Below are 20,724 nucleotides of genomic sequence, written 5' to 3' on the forward strand. Positions count from 1 at the left end.
GAGGCAAAGAAAATTTGTCATGCAAAGGATGATGGATGCTGTTTTGTCAATCGAAACTGCTGGAATGCAGAAGCAGCGCCAGGCAGCATAATTAGTCTTTTTCTTCCTCTCTTCCAATCTGGCGAGCGGAAACGCAGAAAGGCACTACATCCTTTGGCTTCGTACTTCCTCTCCACATAATCATGCCAGGTTTGTAGAGTGGATCATAAAGTCATCAATTATGAAGACTAAGCAGATACTCCACTTTGAAGCAAAAAGCTGTTATTCTCTTGAGCAAAGACTTCCTTCTGCCGAAGTACATTTTGCAAATTACTTGGAGGTCTTCTTTCAGGGTCATCTGCGTGGTAGCCAGATAACTGTCCTAGGGTATGAGGCTTCCCCATGGTGAGGGTTTTGCTTACATTGAGTCAGTGCTAATCACGTTGTAAATCATGATTTATGTTGTAGTTAGAAGCCTCAACTCAAAGCATTAATCAAGGAGACTCAATCTGATGTTTGTTCTTCTGCAAGCAGTGTGGTCTGGTGGCAAGAGTCAGATGATCTTCACAGAGGCAGAAGGGAGAGCCTGTTTCATGTGGGATTTTAATTTCATACAGTTTCAAGTTAATAACTTTATAATTAGATTAGGAATCAAATTAGATTAGGTGATTCAAATATTTTAATTAGACAAATTAGGTGAAGCATTTGCTTTTAATTTTAAGTAATAAGGAATTAATGATTTCTAACTTACTAATCATCAATAGATGGAGAATATATTTGCATACCACACTTAAAAAACAAGTCTCTCAAGTAGCCATGTCTGAACTACTTAGTATAACGGAAGGACCAAGACATAAAGTGGCTGTGTGCTTCAAAGCTACGATGCCTACATTGGCAGAGAGGGAAGTGTGGGGACAAGTTCAGTGTCCCCAGAACAGCAGGACACCTGGCCTAGACAGTGGTGATCAGTCAGAAGCAGTGGGACATCCTAACTAGACAGAGGGGAAAGATACAAGAATAACCAAAGCTGGAGCAAATCTGTGGGTGTAAGACTAGACACGTGTGTGTAAGACTGCAGTCCAACTAATATGTTGTCTTGCTGTCATTTTTTCACAAAGTCACCACTTCATTAAAAGTTGTTATGATCTAGAACTCAGACTCTACATGTCTGGTGATCTTTACTAACACAGTATTTACTAGGTGCTCTCCTGCTGTGCTCGGTACCAATCTGTCTGTCTAAAGTACAGACTTGAGAAAATCCAATCATCACAGTTGACCTTTTTAATGCAATCACACTTTGTCTTGTAGGTAGCACTTTTACATATAAAAGCATTGCTTCAAGAACTTAAAGATCTAAAGACGTGGGAAATGGACCACAATTGTGAAGTGAAAGACACTGCTCTCCCCCAAATTGATTCCTAGATGTAATATGACCCCACCAAAAGCCCAGAAAACTCCTAAGGCAAAAGTTGCTGAGTGAATTCTATAACTTTCATGAAATGGAAAGACCACAGGTCCCAAAACAACCTTGAAAAAGTAGAGCTGTAGACCAAAAGACAACACAGCATGGGAGTGAGATTGGAATGGAGCAGAACACAGAGGCAGACTCACACATACTGAGAAGGTCATCACCAGGGAACTTTATCATTGTGCATACACCATGGAGAGCTCCCCAAAGTTAGATGGCTACAGTGTCACTAGATTATATGACCCGGTGCAACACTGTCACATATGGGATTCACTGTTGCCCCAAATGCTCTTTAATGGCACAGGACTGGTCAACATTAGAGTTTTTTAAAAAGGTCACTGGAAACTACTATCTATTCAAAGGCAAGAGACTTAGACACTTCAAAAGAACTAAAAATGGACAATTGCACAGTAAGAGGTGCCTGCCTCATTAGTCAGTCACCAGGGAAACGCTGCTTAAAGCCATGACGAGGTGTCATTATCAGAATAGCTTATAGAGGGAGAAGGACAACACTGATCGATGTGGTGCAGAGCCATACTCCCTCTATCCTTCAAGAGAATAAAAAACAAAACAAAAAAACACCATTTTGGAAGAACAATGATTTTCCTGGCCAGAAATTTCCCATTCAACTCTTACCCAAGCCAAACAAAAGCCCATGTTGTCAAGAGGACTGTTATAGCTTGGTTTTGGTGTATCGAAGGCTTGGCTCCCAGCCTCCTAGGGAGGTGATAGAACCTTTAATAAGTGAGTCTAGAGTCACTAGAATAGATACTAGTGTCTATGTCACTTTGTAAGGAGAGCAGGGTCCAGGCTCTTCCTCATTCTCTCAGTCATGATATGAATGGCTTTGCTCAACCACATTGGCCCAAAACTATTAATAAAGTCGAATCAATCATGGACTGTATCTTTCAAAGTTGTGAACAACAAGAAAACCCTCTTATATGAATAAGAAATTACTTTAAATCTTGGTTATATAGACAGAAAGCTAAACAACTCAAAGGCACATACAGAATAGCAAAAAACAGGAAGCAGCACAAGTCTGAGCAACAGGAATGCATATCTATACAATGGAATACTACTTGGTGGTGAAAAAGAACCAAAGCACAGATGTGTCTTGGACCTCAAAATATATAAGTGAAAATCATCTATATAAAGAGAGCACACAATGCATACAAGATTCTGTCAGCAGGGGGCTCTAGGACTTGCAGTGGAGGTTGGAATAAAATAACTTTGGGATAAGGGAGAGGTCTGACTAGCTACTGCTGAGGTATATATAGAGATTTGTCAAAACATACTAAGTTGCAAATTTAGTTGCAAATTCAGGCCTGAGATTTCATTGTATGTAAATTTTATGGCACTAAAATACCGAGAGAACACGGGTATGGTGGCTGGACTGTGGCCAAGGCAGATGGGTCTCTGGGAATTTGAGGCCAGCCTGGTCTATTTATAGTAGTGAGTTCCAGGCCAGCCAGGGCTTCATAGTGAGATCCTATCTCAAAAGAAAGCAACAAAAACCTGCAAGAACTTCTCAAAATCGTATAATCTCATTAACATTTACCTAAGCAAAAGTGTGTATAAGAGGCCAATTAAACCCACTTAAATAATTTAGGAAGTGTTAACAACTACAATTTTACACAGCAAAACAATGAAAATGTAAATGTGACCCAAACCTCACTTCAAGGAAACATTGTAACCTTTATTCTTACCCATCTGCAGCTGTGTTGGTGTGCTGTGTGTCGCCTGCCACAGCTGACTCCTCAGTCAGCATTCCCCAGCTCCCTGCTCATTCTTGACTGTGAGATCCCTTCTCTACTGTTCCCACCTGCTGTCCTTGCTCTTGCTGCCTTCTCTTCACACTGCCCCTATTCTTGGGACAAGAGCTGATAACCAGCACAGTCTGTCAGATGCAGAGGTTACTGACATTTTCAGATAGTTGGACATCACAGCACACCATGTGATGGACAGGCTCCCCACAGAGTTCACCTGGCTTGGGTTTCACACCTGCTGTACACATCTGGCTGTAAAGTTGATCTCCAACCTCCCTGCCCCTTGCAACTCTCTTTTCACTTGCTAAGATCCCCAACCCTCCTCATTTTGTAGCTTCTGTTCCTACCAATCCAGCCTGGGCACCAAGGTCTAGCTTTTAAAATGTCAAATGGCCACCCAGGCATTGTGCTGAAGGAGTTTTAAACTGCCTGTCTACCTTCCAGCTGCTTCTGCAGGAGAGACAAGGAACATTCTTGTCCTCTGGTCTGAAGAGTGAAAGGGGAGTATAAATATGCAGCTTTGGAGGGAAAGAAGGGAAATTCTTCAGAATGAAAAATGTGCTCGTCTCTACTAGACACTAGAAGGGACAATTGAGGGCTCTTGGCTACGTGGAGAAAAACAACACAAAGGCCAGAGGAGCAGGACACATCCCTGGAACCAGAGGAACAGGACACATCCCTGGAAAGGGGAGTCCATTAGTGTTAGTCACAAAATGAAAGTTTGGAAAACAGCAGTGTTCAGACCCCTGACAAAAGCTGACCCCTCAACCCCCAAACAGGCTCAGTGCTGTCCTACGTAGCTCAAAGCCCTCAAGCCTCAGATTGACAAGAAGCAAAGGAGCAGAGACAACAAATTGGAGCATATGGCTGTCACCATGAACATGTGCAAACTGCAGAGAAAGAACTGGAGGCTGAGGGTGTAGCTCAGGGGTGGAGCACTGGACACACACATAGACAGACACACACAGACACACACACACAGACAGACACACACACAGACACACACACACACACACAGACAGACACACACACAGACACACACGCAGACACACACATACAGACAGACACACACACAGACAGACACACACACAGACAGACACACACAGACACACACATACATATAGACACACACACAGACACACACAGAGACAGACACACACACAGACAGACACACACACAGACAGACACACACACAGACACACACATACAGACAGACACACACACAGACACACACACAGACAGACACACACACAGACACACACACAGACACACACACACAGACACACACACAGACAGCAGACACACACACAGACATACACACACACAGACAGCCACACACACAGACATACACTCACAGACACACACACAGACACACACACAGACGCACACACACAGACAGCAGACACACACACAGACACACACACACAGACACACACACAGACACACACTCACAGACACACACATAGACACACACACACACAGAGACACACACATGCACAACACAAGAGAGAGACAGACAGAGAGACAGAGAGTAAGACGGTATGCAAATGCAGGTCCACATCAGCAGAGATGTACACAGAACTGCATGGAACGGTCTGGAGGAAAATGGAACCCAAAGGGCAGAAGAGAACTTCCAAGCATGTTGTGCAATGTGGAATGAACTCAGTGGATCTGGCTGCATTCTGACGTGATGACACTAAGGTTCTGGCAGTGCTACCGTTATGATCAGTTCTTATCAATAACCTAGGCACATATAAACCAGGCACGTTTGACTGGCGATCTGACTTCTGATGCAGAGGGAAGCCAGACCCAATTCCAGAGGAAAGCTATGAGGCGAAGGTGAAGGAGTACATACGCGATAACCGTGAGCCAGTACAAGGGTGGGCAGAGTCCTTCTGGTAGCACTCACAGCACTGACCGTGCACAGATGGAGAGGGGTAAAGAACAGTTCGTGTAAGGCACACACACGTGCTCCGGAGATTTACACAGAGAAATCAACCTTTCTGCCTGCTGGGTTGTGGAGGTTCTCCAGGCATTAGTGCGTAAAAGCAAGTATTTCCTGAGGGCTCCTGGTTTTGTGCATGCTTACTACTGAACTGCATCCCCAGACCCCTTCTGACTTTTTGAGACAGGGTCTCACTAAGTTGCCCAGGGTGGCTTGAACTCATGATTGTCTTACCTCAGTCTCCTGAGGACTTGGGATCACAGGCCTGTGCCACCAGGCCTTGTCCTAGGTGAGGTCCAAGAGAATTAGGGAGTTCAAACGGAAAGGAAACTGGATATTGATTATGATGAAGACGCACAAGACATACTGCATATGGTGCTTCTTATTAAAAAAAACTTGACCATAAATAGAACCGATGATGAGATTTAACTTTCTTTTTAAATTTAGCAATGTAGAAAATGTGGTCCAAACACCAGTGTTGTGTAATATAAACAGAAACGTTGAAGTCATATAAACACAGACCCAAAACCAGGCAACTAGGGAAAAATGTTTATGAAACTAAATGTAAATGTTAAAATACTTGACAGAGTGAAAACTTAGACTACAGCTAACACATGCTTCTCGAGGTAATAGAAATACAAACTAAACACAGCAGGGAAGATCCGCGATACAGACTTGGGACATGCAGACAAAACCTGTAACAAGTCAATTCTCAGTTTTATAACCTTAGAGAAATCTTTTAGGACCAACATATGATTAAAAACCATTTTTCTTAAGTTCAGCAATTCTCCAATTTCACACGTTTTTATTTTGCTCTTAAAATCAGGTACTAAAAACCAAATTAAATGCAAACCCTTCTATTTCATTGTGTATATTATCTTCAGAGGTATAATAACACCCGCTCGGGGTATAAAACTTTTCTTCTTTGATGGGGTGTTTCGGAGGTTTGACTTTTGCTTTAATTTAAAGTAAGTTTAACTGTATTTTGTTTTTCACTTTATGAGAATTTTTTTTATTTAAAAAGACTTTAATAATATTTTGAGAGAGCCATAGAGAAGAGAGGTGACTCTGTGGACACAGACAGCAGCCATAGCAGCCACAGGACAGAGGCTTGTTTCACGGGAACAGTGTGGCCACTATGTCCTGACTCTGTGAGGGCATGTTAAGTACAGTGTAATAAATCCATGGAGCTATTGAATAAATTCTGATAGATAAAAAGACTAGGTGTTTGGAAAATAAGCTAAAATATTGTCTCATAAATCTTTAAATTTTTAAGAGATTTAAAAGGAAAAAAGAAAAAAATTAAGCAGTTTTTGATAATGGAAGAAGTTTATATTAACTTAGATGAAAATTAAAATGATAAGATTAAGTACTTGAGGGGCTGGAGAAATGGCTCAATGGCTCTGGCCAGTCTCCAGGCAACCTGTGCTCAGTTCCCAGCACTCACAGGGCACTCATGATCAGACCCCAGGGGACCTGACACACTCTCCGGCCTCCAAGGGAATGTGCGTGCATGTGGTGCACATAGAGATAAGCAGGCATACACACATAAACACGAATAAAAAAAAGCTGCAGAAATGATTGACTATTGGAGATTTTAAATGCAGTTACAAACATTGTTAGCCACTTTAACAAGTGCTAGGAAGCAACCGTTGGTCTCTGCATGAGCAGAAAATGCCCTCGACCTCTGAGCCATTTCTCCAGTTCTCCAGCCTCTGAGGATGTGTTTTCTTCGTGCACATTCCACATGTATTAGGTGAAAAATAACAGAAAGCCACTATTTTTCTTCTTTTTTGGACTAAGTTCCTTCACAGACCAGGCGAAAAAGATCCTCATCCCTAAACTGGAAGGAAGCTGTTTATCTGACCTCGCAGAAATCAAGATTAGCGAGAGAACAGCCAAAGTTCAGAACAGGCCAGTGTCAGATCTTGAAGTCCTAAGTTAACTGAGCAGCTACTTTCCCCACCCCCCCACCCCCCACCCCCACTACAAGGAAAGTCACATTGAGGCAATCAGGTCTTTAGCTCTTTGTTTCTTCCTTCCCAGCCTTCCTTTGTAAAAACTAACCTTTGTTCAGACCCAGAACAACTATCTGCCCTGAGCAATAAGAACTGTCCAATCCTGAATTGGAAACAAAGCCGGTTACTCTCCTCAAACTAAACTCCTATAACTCCGTCCCTTTGAGCCCCTTGTTATTTTACTACTGCTGTTTTGATATTTATAAAAATGTTACTATGCTTTTCTTGTTGTGTGTGTGGGGTTGGGGAAAGAAGGGACAGAGGGAAGAACCGGGAAGAGAACAGAGCAGGAGAGGGTCAAACTATTACCATTTTTATCCCTTCACTTGTAATTGTGAATGAGACTAGCCTATGCAAATATAAAACAAATACCTTTTCTCCTGATGGTCAAGTGATTCTTTTAGAAGGGAAAAACCTCCCCCTCCCCCACTCCCTGAGGTAGTGATTTCCCTCTGTTTTGTGGTGAACGTAGACTAGAAGCTTAGAAGACAAACAGTAGCTTGGTGTGTGGTAGAAGCTGAATGGATACCAGAATAAACGCTCCCATTAAGGGATCCTGCCAGTGACCCCACTGGACCACAGAGGCTAAGACAGAACACTTGTAACCAAAATTTTGCTTCTAGGAAGTGATCAGATAAAACATATTCCTCAACATGAGGCTAAAGAATGGGAGAAATTGACACTTGAAATTCAGTTTCCAGGACTTAGCTCAGTAGATGCTGTAAGTTCAACCTCCTGCACAATAAAATAAAATGAAAACTAACAGAAAAAAAACCCCACAGCTCCCTGCTCTGGGACCTACAGACCCAGTGTGAAGAACCTGCAGCTCCAGTGGGCCTAGCACCTCTGCCCACATTGCTGATGAATCTCCACTCTTCTGCAGGATTCGTTTCCTCTCTCTCTCTCTCTCTCTCTCTCTCTCTCTCTCTCTCTCTCTCTCTCTCATTGTGTGTGTGTCTCTGTCTCTGTCTCTTTGTCTCTCTCTCTGTCTGTCTGTCTCTGTATCTCTGTCTGTCGGTCTCTCTGTATCTGTCTCTCTGTCTGTCTCTGTCTGTCTCTCTCTGTCTTTCTCTGTCTCTCTGTCTCTCTATCTGTCTCCCTCTCTCTGTGTCTCTGTCTCTCTCTGTCTCTGTCTCTCTTTCTCTGTCTTTTTGTCCCCCGCCCCCCGACTCTGTTTCTCCTGGCTCACACGTAGCTGGCACGCTTAGCTCTGGTCCCCTTTTGTCAGTTTATTTACTTTGTTATTACAACTCCTGAGCAGAGGTTTAAATATAGAAGATATGTGTTATTTGAGTCCTTGTGACTTTAGAAACACCTTCCTTGTGCAGTCACATAGTATGACATGTGATTGGGTCTTAAGCCCTAGGACTTTGAAACCTTGCTCCCTTGTCTTAAAGGTTCTGGTGATCTGACACCTTTACTTCCTGTGTTCCAAGTTCATTTTTTTTTCTTTGTCTTATCTTTGGACATTATCCTATCTTACAGGTCTGACCTTTTACCAGAATATGTCTGCAAGTGATCTTTCAGAGAAAAAAAAAGTTAATCCTGCTTGTCCCTTGGGCTCTTTTAGATGAAGATTTGGTCATGAGATCCCTGAGCAGAGGGAACATTGCTGCCACATTCTGAGGCCAGGGGTCAGTAGGCTATCAGAAAGGGGAGGATTTTGGACAGTATTTGGGGTTTTGTCTATTGTAGACACTCTATTGTGGTTTGAAAGCAGCCATCACAAGACATGAGCAGAGGACTGTGCCTTTGTCTCTGTAAAACTTTAGTTCCGTGTAGCCAGACTTTGACTGCTTTGTGTGTTCTTTTTTCTTCTACTCTCTTCCACCCCTTTTCTTCCACTGTTTCAACCCACTAACACTAGCTAAGAGAGAAAAAAAAAGCAGAAGGGCAAGGGGGTGACGGTATAGCTAAGACTACTTGTTGTCAGAGGCATTGAGTTTCTTGGGGCAAGTTTGATCTTGGCCATCAGGATATCTAATTTCTTCTTGTTTTTTTCTTTGGGCACGACTACTTAACAAACCACAACCACCAACAACCAACAACTCACCCCCTGTCACGGGGCCCTAGCATTTTTATACCCTCTGAAAAGTCCCCAGAATTCCAGACATAACACAGTCACAGAAACTCTCTGCCATTGGCCAAATCACTCCCCTGAACGAGGCAAACTATAGTCAGCTGCCGTGAACAGTCTGAAGCCCCATATCCCACACCTGAGATTAAGACAAAAACATATTCTCATAACATTTCTGTGTTTTTGAAAGAAACAAAGATTCCAAAATTGTCACTCCAGATAATGGTCACTGACATTTGAACTTCCAGGGTTTCTGGGATGTAATTTACATTTTACGCCCTCTCTTCCTTTGGTTTCCCAACTGTAGAAGGGCTACTTGCAGTTTACAGGCTATGCAGAAGCAGGAGAAGAGCGGGACTGATCTGCAGCCTAGGCTCTCCTCTCCCCACTGCAGAGTGACAGAAGGCCTCACATAGTACATCCCCACCGAAAGCCACTCTCCAAAACATTATAGTTATTCTCCATGTCCTTTCTTCCCTCAGTAACAACCTGTTTCCTACCTTTAGATCCTTTAGTTCCCAGAGGGTAGATGGTCTTCCAAAGGAGAAGCAGGCAGAGGCCGAAGCTGCACATAGACCTGTTTTGTAGCTCTCCGGAGGAGCTGCACGACTGTTGGGAACTTGACTTCCTGCTTAGGTGTTCACACACATAGACTCACACAAACAGTTACACTGAATAGGACACGAAGGGGCTAGAGAGTGACTTGGTGGTTTAGAGCACATACTGCGCTTGCAGAGGACCCCAGTTCTAATCCCAGCATCCCCCTCAAGCTGCTCACCAGTTCCTGTAGCTCCAGCTCCAGGGGATCTAGCGCCCACTTATGGCCACCATAAGCACTGCATTCATGGGCACAAACTCATGCACAGGTGCACACATGTGAGAAATGTGAGGGTTTGGATGTTTTTAAGGTAGCTAGCCTGCCAAGGACATATATTCCCATAATCTTCCCCATCTTTATTCTTCCACATCTTGTAAAACTTTTATGCCAATCTCTTAATCTCCCTGACCTGGTAAAACTTTTGTTTATACAAGTTCCACCTCCATTCCCAGACTTGATGGCTTAGATCAGCCAGCCCTTTCTCCCTTTCCTTCAGTTCATTTGTGCTGATTCCTTTAAAACTAGTCAATCAAGAACGACTCAGAGCTGGAGAGGTGGCTTAGTGGTTAGGAGCACTTGTTGCTCTTGAAAGAGGACTTAGGTTCAATTCCCAGCATCCACATGGTGGTTCACAACCACCCCTAACTTCAACTCCAGGAAATCTTATGCCTCCGACTCATACATGGTGCATAAAAAAAAAGACTGTGAAGTTGGATCCCCAGCCAATGAAGAAAAGGACACAGTCGTTAGAATAAAAAACCAAGTGAATTCCCTACCTCCGTATACTCCCTAACCCAGTCTGGGTCATGGCTCATGCTTTCAAAAGAAGTTGCCTTGCCGGTCTGCTTTCCTTTGCTCACGTGTTCCTTCGTGTGACACTGAGACAGTGCTTTGTTTCAAACACACGTAATTAAAGATGAAATCTTTTTAAAAGTCTGAGGGCTTTTAAAAAGGACACGAAGATCTACACAAACGCTGATCTTAGGTAAATTACTGTCAGAAGCACATCTCTGCAGAGCCTGTTTTAGTAACGAAGCCGATTGAGTCATAGATCCTACTTCCAGGAGGTTAACCTACAAGCCAAGCAGTGTGGCTGTGTCTTGATGTGGCATTGCTCTTCCCGGGGAGTCTAAGTCTGTTCACCCCAGGTGGTGGCAGATCGGAGGAACAAATCCACCCATCTAGCTTGGTGACCAATGAGTTTAAGTGGGTTGCTAACAGGAGCACAGATGGTCACACAGTGAAAGAAGAATTTCCTTTTCATCCCCCAGCAATAGTACACACACACACACATACACACACACACACACACACACACACACACACACACACACACACACTCAGGAAAGCGCAGGCCCTGCCTTGTGGACCACACAGCCCTTTCTGCTTCCACAAGGAATATGAGTGGGCTCTCCTTTCAGATGATCAGAGCTGCAGTGATCTCAAGCTGGCAATGCTGTCACACCCCGAGGATGGAGTTTCACAGTGCTTGGCATTGAGGGGCAATGATCCAGAACTCCCCATGGAGAGCAGAATCCACAGCCATCCACGCCTTCTATATAGTGGTGTAGTATTTGTCCAAAACCTGCATGTATTCTTGTACCTCAAAGTATCTGTAGACAACCTGCGATTCCCACAACAATATAGACACCACATAGATATAAATAAGGCTTTTTTCCTATTGTTTAAAGGATGATATCAAAAAATGTCAGTACCTCCTCAATATAGATGCAGTTTCCCCTTGAACTTTAAACCATGGGGAAGCTCTTAAGCACAGGGGACCAAATATACACGTTTGTTATTCAACTTTTCCAATGTCGTTATCTCTTTTCTTTTCTTTCTGGAATTCCTATAGTTAAACAATGAAACTCTTGAAACTGATTCCTATGCTTCTTAAAATGTTTCCTTGTGGTTTTTTTTTTTTCTCTTTGTTGTTTTGCCTCTTAAGGATTTGCTTGGTTTTATTTTCTGGATCCCCAACTTGATATTTTCCCATGCCCACTGTATTCTCGGGGCCCGTTGATAGCTTTACTTCAGTAAGCATGCACTAATTCTTCATAACCCTGGAGTGGGGACTATTTATTTTATATGACAGAGATAGTGCTGTGCACACTAATTAGAAACAGATTATTTCCTAAGTATTGCTGTACCGTCTCAAAACACCATTCCTTCACTAAAGAAGCAAGGCTTCGGGAGGAAAGGCTGATTCCAGGTAACTACTGAACGGGAAATAGACAAGAGAGACCCACAGCAGCTTGCCAGAGCAAGAAGCAAGGAGCTTCACAGTGGTGGCTGAGGCTGTGTGAAAGGGTGAAGGGGCCATGGGGCAGGGACTCCCACTGGTCAAAGATGTAACAACTGGAGCACCAATAAGAACAGTAACTGTAATGGACAGGAACACAAAGCATGCAAGAGAAGACGAGTGTATAATGCTAATAATTTAAAAACATCCTCAAGTGATCTTAAGAACAGCAATATTTTTAAAATCTTTGTTTTTTTTTTTTTTTGGTTTTTTTTTTTGGTTCTTTTTTTTTTTTTTTTTTTTTTTGGTTCTTTTTTTCGGAGCTGGGGACCGAACCCAGGGCCTTGCGCTTCCTAGGTAAGCGCTCTACCACTGAGCTAAATCCCAGCCCCAAAATCTTTGTTTTTTAATTTTATTTAATTTTGTTAATTTTTATGTTATGTGTGTGAGTGTGTGCACATATGAATGCGCACTACATGCATGCAGTACCCATGGAGGCCAAAAGAGGAATCAGATACCCCAGAATTGCTGTTACAGACAGTCGTGAACTGCTATGTAGGTGCTGGGAACCGAACCTTTGCATGTGTTTTTAACTACCAAAGCCCTCTTTCCAACCCACAAAGTCAGCATTGTTTTCAAAAGGGGTTGTAAAACAAAAGAGTCAAACATCGACCATGTCTTTGCTGTGTGACTTACACTTCTGTGTTATTGAATAATTGATAAGTTTCTCTTCAGAGATTTATTCTAGGAAATAAGTGAAGAATGAATAAGATTTGGAAGGCAAATATCCGGGTGATTCTTTGTCAACTTGACAAAAACTTAGACATGGCTGGGAAGAGGGAATCTTAACTGAGAAAAGCACCTCCATCGATTTGGCCTGTAGACAAGTCTGTAGGGCATTTTCTTGTTTGATGCTTGACATGGGAGGTCCCACTGTGGGTGGCATCACCCCTGGGCAGGTAGGTAGTTCTGAGTTGTATAAGAAAGCAGGCTGAGCAAACCATAAGGGAAAGCCAGGAAGCAACCTTCCCTCATGGTCTCTGTTTCAGTTCCTGCCTCCAGGTTCCTGCCTTGAGTCCCTGCCCTGATTTCCTTCAGTCACGGAGTATGACCTAAGAGTTGCAAGCTATAAACTTGCAACTCTCACAGCAATGTTTTATCATAGCAATAGAAACCCTAACTATGAAAACCTCCTTGTACAACAGCTAGTATCCTGATGGAGACAGCAGGCGTGCTGTGCTCTGGGAAGAGGCACCCTCACCAGCAATAAGGCTGCTGTATCCTTCTCCAGTCAAACCACAGCAAATGCCTGCAAACCTGGCTACCAGTCCACAGAGAATGCATAAGACAGTGGAACATGCTATAAACACGGTGGAGATGCATTCTGCAGAATCCAGATTGGGAACCTCCAGAGCAGGAGCCCAAGCTCTTGAGAAGTAAGACTTTGAAGGTCAAAAAGAGTGACCGTGGATTGAAAAGACACAGACTTTGTGTGTTCAGGGATATGTCAGTTCAGGAACACTGACTATTTCTTGATATTAAGGGATCATCATCATTTTGTATATATGATAACAATAATGTGTTGTGTTTTTTTTTTTTTAAAAGGAGATACGAGTAGCATTCTGGGTGATTGATAAAATGCTGTAAGGTTGAGGGGTGGAGGAGCATTCTGCTGCAGCAATTCTCCATGTGTTGGTGGCCACCGAGGTTAAGCAACAAAGAGACAGAGCTTACGAATCATATCTCCACTTCTGTACATGCTTGGAACTTTCCAAAATGCAAAGTTGGAAGACAGATGATAAATTCAGGGTTGTGCTTGCGTCTTACGTCACAGCTAATTTGATTAAAGTAGTGCGTGCTTGGAAATCTAGAACAAAACAGGGTGATGATCAATAAAACACTGCCCGTTCTCAAAATAAAGACCTGCAAATAGACCTAAGGTATGCAAAATGATGCTCAACTTTGTTAACAAGAGAAGCGAGAGTTAAATGATATGAAGGAAGTGTTCCCCACTCACCAGATCAGAAAACCAATGAAACATTAGGACTTGCTGTGTGGGTAAGGCTGAGGGGAAAGCAAGGCTTCCTGCACAAAGGGACATGGTCCAGACTCAAGGGCAGAGGCTGGCAATGTCTATCAATGTTTATAAACACATGTTCCTTTTGAGTAAGCAGCCCATGTGGAGTGGCATGAATGAGAAGCATCATCCATAGAGAGAGTCAAACACGCTGAGGAGCACAAGCAAACAGTGCTCTAGGGGGAAGAGTTGAACACTCAGGGGCCACATTCCTGAGACAAGGAAGAAACTTGAATAGCATTAGGATGCCGAACTGTGTTCCCCCAGAAAGCATGTCAGAGGTCTTCACTCCCAATACCTCAGGGTCCTTATTTGAGATAGGTCTCTTTAGGGGTAATCATGTTAAAATGAGGGCATTCCGTGAACCATTGTGTCTGTTTTCTTAAATAAGGGGGAGTTTGGAGAAAGACATGCGTATGATATGCTGTGAAGAAAGGATGTAAGAATGTAGAAATCACCTATTTGCCTTCCGATGCATCGATAGATTAGTACATTCCTGAAGAGGACGGAGACTAGAGGCCAAGATCTGGTTCCCTCCGAGTCGGTAGATACCGCTGTGCCATAACTGCCCTTGGGCTTCCAGGATCCAGAACTGACTGAGACTCCAGCTTTCGGTTGTTCACCCTCTCGGGCCATGCAGTTTTACTGCAGCGGCTTTGGCCAAGCCGTGCGTGTAGTCTGCCGTGTGTTCTGTGACCCGGGAAGGGATGTAAATACATGCATCCACATTTGTTCATATTTGCACAGAAACAAATAAACGTGAGAATATATGGGGTGGGGATGGGTGAGGTTGAGGAATCATCCTTTTACTTCTTCTTGATTTCTGAATCATGCAAATACAAGTTTTTTTTTTTTTTTTGGTTCTTTTTTTTCGGAGCTGGGGACCGAACCCAGGGCCTTGCGCTTCCTAGGCAAGCGCTCTACCACTGATCTAAATCCCCAGCCCCAAATACAAGTTTTCAAATGTGAGACTTAAACCATGAGTATCAGCCTGTGATTTTTTACCTTGGAGCCCTGAGTCACCTAACACTCAGGCCATTGCTCCCCTGTGTTTCCTGGTCTTTCTCTTTCTTGCTGTTGGCTTTGGGCAAGCATCTTGCAAGATAGTTGTTTTTGTAATGACTCAGGAAAGTTGTCCTGTTCTAGAGGGTGGCCCCCCCACCCTGTATACTCTGATGTGTACTCCCTGTCAGTGGGTAGCAGGGATCACCCAGAGAAGCAGAGAGCTGGTGCTGTGGTCTCAGGCCAGAGCTCAGTTCCTTTTCCCCTTCTACCTAGGTATTTCAAGCAGAGAGATAAAGAAAGGGAAATTCTTTATTTCAGAGAGGGCCAGAGGTGCATAAAAGGAGACAGCTTAGTCTGGTGGTGGTAGCTCACACCTTTAACCTCAGCACTCAGGAGGCAGAGACAGGTGGATCTCTGTGAGTTCAAGCCCAGGCCAATAAACAGAAACCCTGTCTGAAAAAAACAAAACTAAGACAAAACAACAAAGCAAAACAATCCCTCCCCCCCCCAAAAAAAAAGCAGGGGAGGTTTGCTTTTGTTACTTGGAGAGCAATGGTCCCTGTGTCCCTGTGGATGTCAACCATGAGGCAGTTGTGGGGGATGTCTGGGGTGTCTTCTGGTTGGATCTGGGGAGGTCAGCACTGGCCCCTCAGCTTCGCTGTTGTGAGTCACCTTGCCTTACCTTAGAGTCTCCTACCAAGAAGCTCAGCTCCATCCTCCATCAGGGGTTTTGGGGGGGTTCAGCTCCTCTCAGTTTGTAGGAGAACAAGAAAGGATGATGAGGAGACTGCAGACTGGCTCCCTTGAAACAGCAGGCTTTACGTGGACTAGATAAGGCCCCGTGAGGCGACGGCTCTGTAGGTTCCCAAACAGCTCAGAGGAAGGCTACTTGGTTTACTTTCTGCTTCTTAGCAGTGCTGGGATTTGAGTGCCTCAGTTTCCCCTGGAAACTGGAACAGTTTTGAGGATAACTAACCAGCTGCTTGAAACAATGCCTGGAAACAAGTCTTCCCATAGGCTATTCAGAGATGTGAGCTCACTTAAAATTTTTCTTTTTTTCATTTGATGAAGGTAGATTGTACAGGATATCTTGATATCTTTTGGTGATGTAGTTAACTCGTGTTTCAAAACATTATTTTAAGAATAATGTACAGTACAGAATCACATGTGGAAAATGCATGAAGGAATCATAACAAAAACCTTGACATTATACACTAATATTGAAATTCTTCTAAAAATTTATTTTATTATCTTAAAATTATGTGTATGTGTGTGCATGTGTGCACATGAGTGCCGGTGCCTGTGGAAGTGAGAAGAGAGCATTCAATACCCTGAAGTGGAGTTCTATGCTGTTCTGTGGCCAGCACCTTGTGGGCACTGGAAATTGAACACAGAACCACTGTAAGAGCAGTGAACGCTAATCACTGAGCCATCTCCCCAGAAGTTCTTTTCAGTTGAAATTGCATTAAAACTAAAACTGCTTTTTTCTGTTCTCTTATTTTATGAAGACAATGGTATTCAATCCCTTTTCTTCTCCTTTTGGCTTTTAAGGCAGAGCCTCACTCTCTAGTCCAGGTTGGTCTGGAGCTCATAGCAATCCTCCTGCCCTAGTGCCTAGTTATCAATCTTATCATATGCATATTTAACACGAAACATTTTGTTCTAGTTCTGTGTTTTGTGTTTGGGGTGGGGATGGTAGGGGTGGTGTACAGGGGAGGGGGTAAATGCCTGTGTACCTGTAATCTGTGTTTGGAGGACAGAGGGCAGCCGCAGACGTTGTTCCTTAAGATAGCTGTCCCTCCAACTTGTGTTTTGATACAGGTCTGTCACTCAGACCTGAGGCTTGCCCATTGGGCTAAGGTGGCTGACCAATAGTGAGTCCTTGGCATCCCTCTGCCTTCCCAGCGCACTGGCATTACAAACATACACCATTATACCATCATGATGGATTTTCACGTGGGCTCTGGTGATTGAACCCAGTCCTCAGACCTACACAGAAAGCACTTTGCCCATTTCCTAATACAGATTTCCAAAATAGGTCATGTTTACATAGTGCCATGATTAGGCTCTAGAATGTTCCACTCACAGGCCAGTGCATTAAAGGATTGGTCCTGACCTTAGCCATACTAGAAGTTGGTGGAACCTGCAGACAGAGGAGCTTAGTGGAGGAAGGCAGGTCATTGGGGGTATATCCCTGAAGAAGACCTTAAACCCTTCCTGTCTTTCACTTTCTGGCTATGGAGTGTAACAAGCTGCTGCTGTGATATACTACACTGCCATAGGCCCAAAGCATCAGGACCGAGTGACTGCCAATCAGCTCTATCCATAGCCAAGATTGCCATTAGCCTGTAACCTAGTTTTAGTAGTAATGACAGTCCTTACCCAACCGTTGTATAATAGTGGAAAACCCTTTTCTGTGTATAGGACTTCTACAAGGACCACTCTTCTCTGGTTGACTCTACCTCTACACAGCGTTTCTCTAGATAAGTTGGACTGCTTTCTTTCCCTTTACATTTACCTATTTGTAAGTAATAAGTGGGTCACCAAATCTCTAAAGATGAAAGACTGGAGGTCTTGGGTTTTAGCATCATTTGAGGTCTACGGGTTTATAAGGCATGCTTGATGGGTTCCAGTGTGTTGCTTATATTGCTCCTAATAATCAGATGGTTCTGCTTTTGGGCTCTTAGATGATGTTCAAGTCTTTATAATGCGAGCTTCACCATGCCAGAATGTCATGGATCCACCTTTCTGTGTCTAGCCCCTATCTAAGTCAGCTGATGTCAGGAGAGTGGTGGTCTATGAAGGATTTGATATTCAGAAACCACAGCCTGAGCGCTAGAGGCACTCAACGTGACTGGGTCAGTCTTTGTTGTTGAGCTATTTTTTGGGAAACACAGTCTTTGAGAGTAATCACTTTGTATTTATTATACTTTCTATTCAAATTAAGGATGATGGAATTTTTTGTTAAATGCTTAGATTTTACAGTTTGATCTTTTTAGTGGAAAGGCTGGGTTCCTAATAATGTTTGTTGGATCTTCATTATTTAACTTATAATTTAGTATTATATCTGATATGATGTATCACTAGTAGCCACACATCTGATGTATCGCTTACATAAAGAGCCCTCCCATAATCACCATCTCTTTGTCTTTCAGTCATCTCTGCATGGCTGGCTCACAACACCTAATGAACTGTACTTGTGCTGTGTTACACTCTTACTGGGGAGATGTGAACATCTGATCACCCAGAGAGAGAACTGACAAAGTCCTAAGTCAGTATATCACTAAAACAAAAATGATGAAATAATACATTTATTAGGGTTACTTACAGGAGTATAGATTTGGGATAACATCTGAATGACTGAATGAATAAAAGATAGCAGTGTCACCAGAAACCCACCCCAGCATGGGTGGCTCAACTCACAAAAACTGACAACCTGGATCACATTGCACAACTTTGAAGCAGCTCAACAAGTTGGAGAGTGTCTCTTCTAGGTAGCTCAGCTGGCTAGAGTGTTTTTCAGTGGTCTTCACTGTTTACATATGCTTGGGTAAAGAGGAGATAGAGTGTATCTAGTCAATTTCAGGAAGTTCCTGAAACTTCTGAGTTGTTTGCTGAATTTTAATGAGTATGTCTACAGGATTGAATGTTTTACCTACTTTCTAATATCTTACATCTTAAGGAACTTCCAACCAAGATGGAAGGTTTTATTTTAGAGGGAATGACTACACAACAACATGCTACATAAATAATTTTATACCATCTTGCTTAGGTGATAATAATAAGAGAAGACTCTTTTGTGGTTGACTGAACCTGCACTTAGAGGCTGCACATTCAGAGGTCATGGTATAAGATTAGTGAAACACAGCTGAATTTCTTCATGCTGCCCTTATCTGTTGCTGGAGATAATCAACTATTTCATAGTCAAATCTCTAAGCCAAGTGTGTTTAGGGCCCTGTCCAGTTTCCATCCCTGTTCCTCTCAGCTCATTCTGACCTACTTCACCAGTAGCCTATTAGCTTTGTATTTCCATTGCATGATATATGTGTGTGTATGTATACACACATATATTTATACACACACACACACACACACACACACACACACACACACACTCACTCACTCACTCACTTTATCTTTTCCTAAAGAAAAGTATCTAACATGCTATCCAGAGTTCTCTTGTTGTCCATTTTACTTAAATGTCTCTCCAAAATTGCTCTCTTGCTGAATGTAGAGGAGAGGTAGCTCTCCTTCATGATGATAGCTGCCCTGTGCTCCTTTGGATCTGCTCTCATTTGTTCAATTTGCCCCACCTTGAGAGCATTTAGATTACTTACAAAGAGCAGCATAGCATAGGCTAGTATATATCTTCTGGGCAGAGTCCTAGAACTGGCAATGCTGATCCTAAGTTATGTGCTTTGACTCCATCCACATTACCAAGATCTCTTGTGTGGGGACAGCAGTGGATGGTGTTTATTTCAGCAGCAACTGACTAAGTCTGTCTTTACCAGTCTCATGAACAGGACAGACTGCCTTCATTCACAGTGTAGCTGACATTTGTCCCCTCACATATGACAGAGCCTGGGGCCTCTGGACCTCTTCACTAAAGCTCTATAGTGCACTTTCCATTAACAAGAGATCCAGGCCAGTGCGGAGCTCATGGCGGGGTGGAAGCATCCATCCTCGGACAAGCGACACTGAGACGTTCTGGAACTGAGTTATACTTTTGTCGTCCTCTTCCCCCTACCCCATGAGCACATGCTCCATATCTCAGCCTTCACAGTGTCAATCACCACCGGACTTGTCACCCTGCTTTGTCGTGGCACCCCCTATTCCACAGACACTCTTCTCACTTTTCTGCCATGCTGGGGATTATGGGCACACCATCTGTGACTGGCTTTCTGGCCCTCACTGACAGTGAGCTCCTGCGAGGCGGGTGCCCACCGCCTCCTCATACGTCTGCAGTCCCAGCTGAATTCAGAGTCAGGGCTCACCTGGTTAAAGAAACCTGCCTAGTGACAGGGACTGAGAGTTAGGTGTCAGGTGAGTTTCCCTGAGAGATAAGAGATGTCCCATATGGACGCATGTGATTAACCCTCCAGGGAAATAGCTCAGGTGCAAGCATAGGAGGTGCCCCACGGAAAATGCCACATGACCTGGGGTGGGAAGGGGTAGGTGTGACTTGACACATCAGAGGCACAAATCTGTTCTATATGGCGAACAGCAGCTCTTTAGCAAGTGTCAAGTCCCTTCCCAGGGCTGCCCACAGGCTGCTCCCAGCAGGCCTCACTCTAATGGTCCCCTGGCTGTCGCTTCCTCAGGGTGGCTGTGCGTGACTGTGCTGCCTGTCCACTATAACATGATACAGTCTCTTGGTCTCAGCCACACAGCTTCAATCTCTCCATCCTGCAAGAACACCTCTGCTTTTCACTGTTCCCAAGCAGGCTCCACTGCTGCAGCAGTGTGCTTGGCGATTACATGCAGGTTCTTTAAAAATAGTGCTTATTTTTTTCAATTATAAAAATAATGCATGCTTATAATAGAAAATT

The sequence above is a fragment of the Rattus norvegicus genome, chromosome 4 (genome assembly GCF_036323735.1).
Source record: "Rattus norvegicus strain BN/NHsdMcwi chromosome 4, GRCr8, whole genome shotgun sequence".
Taxonomy (NCBI): domain Eukaryota; kingdom Metazoa; phylum Chordata; class Mammalia; order Rodentia; family Muridae; genus Rattus; species Rattus norvegicus.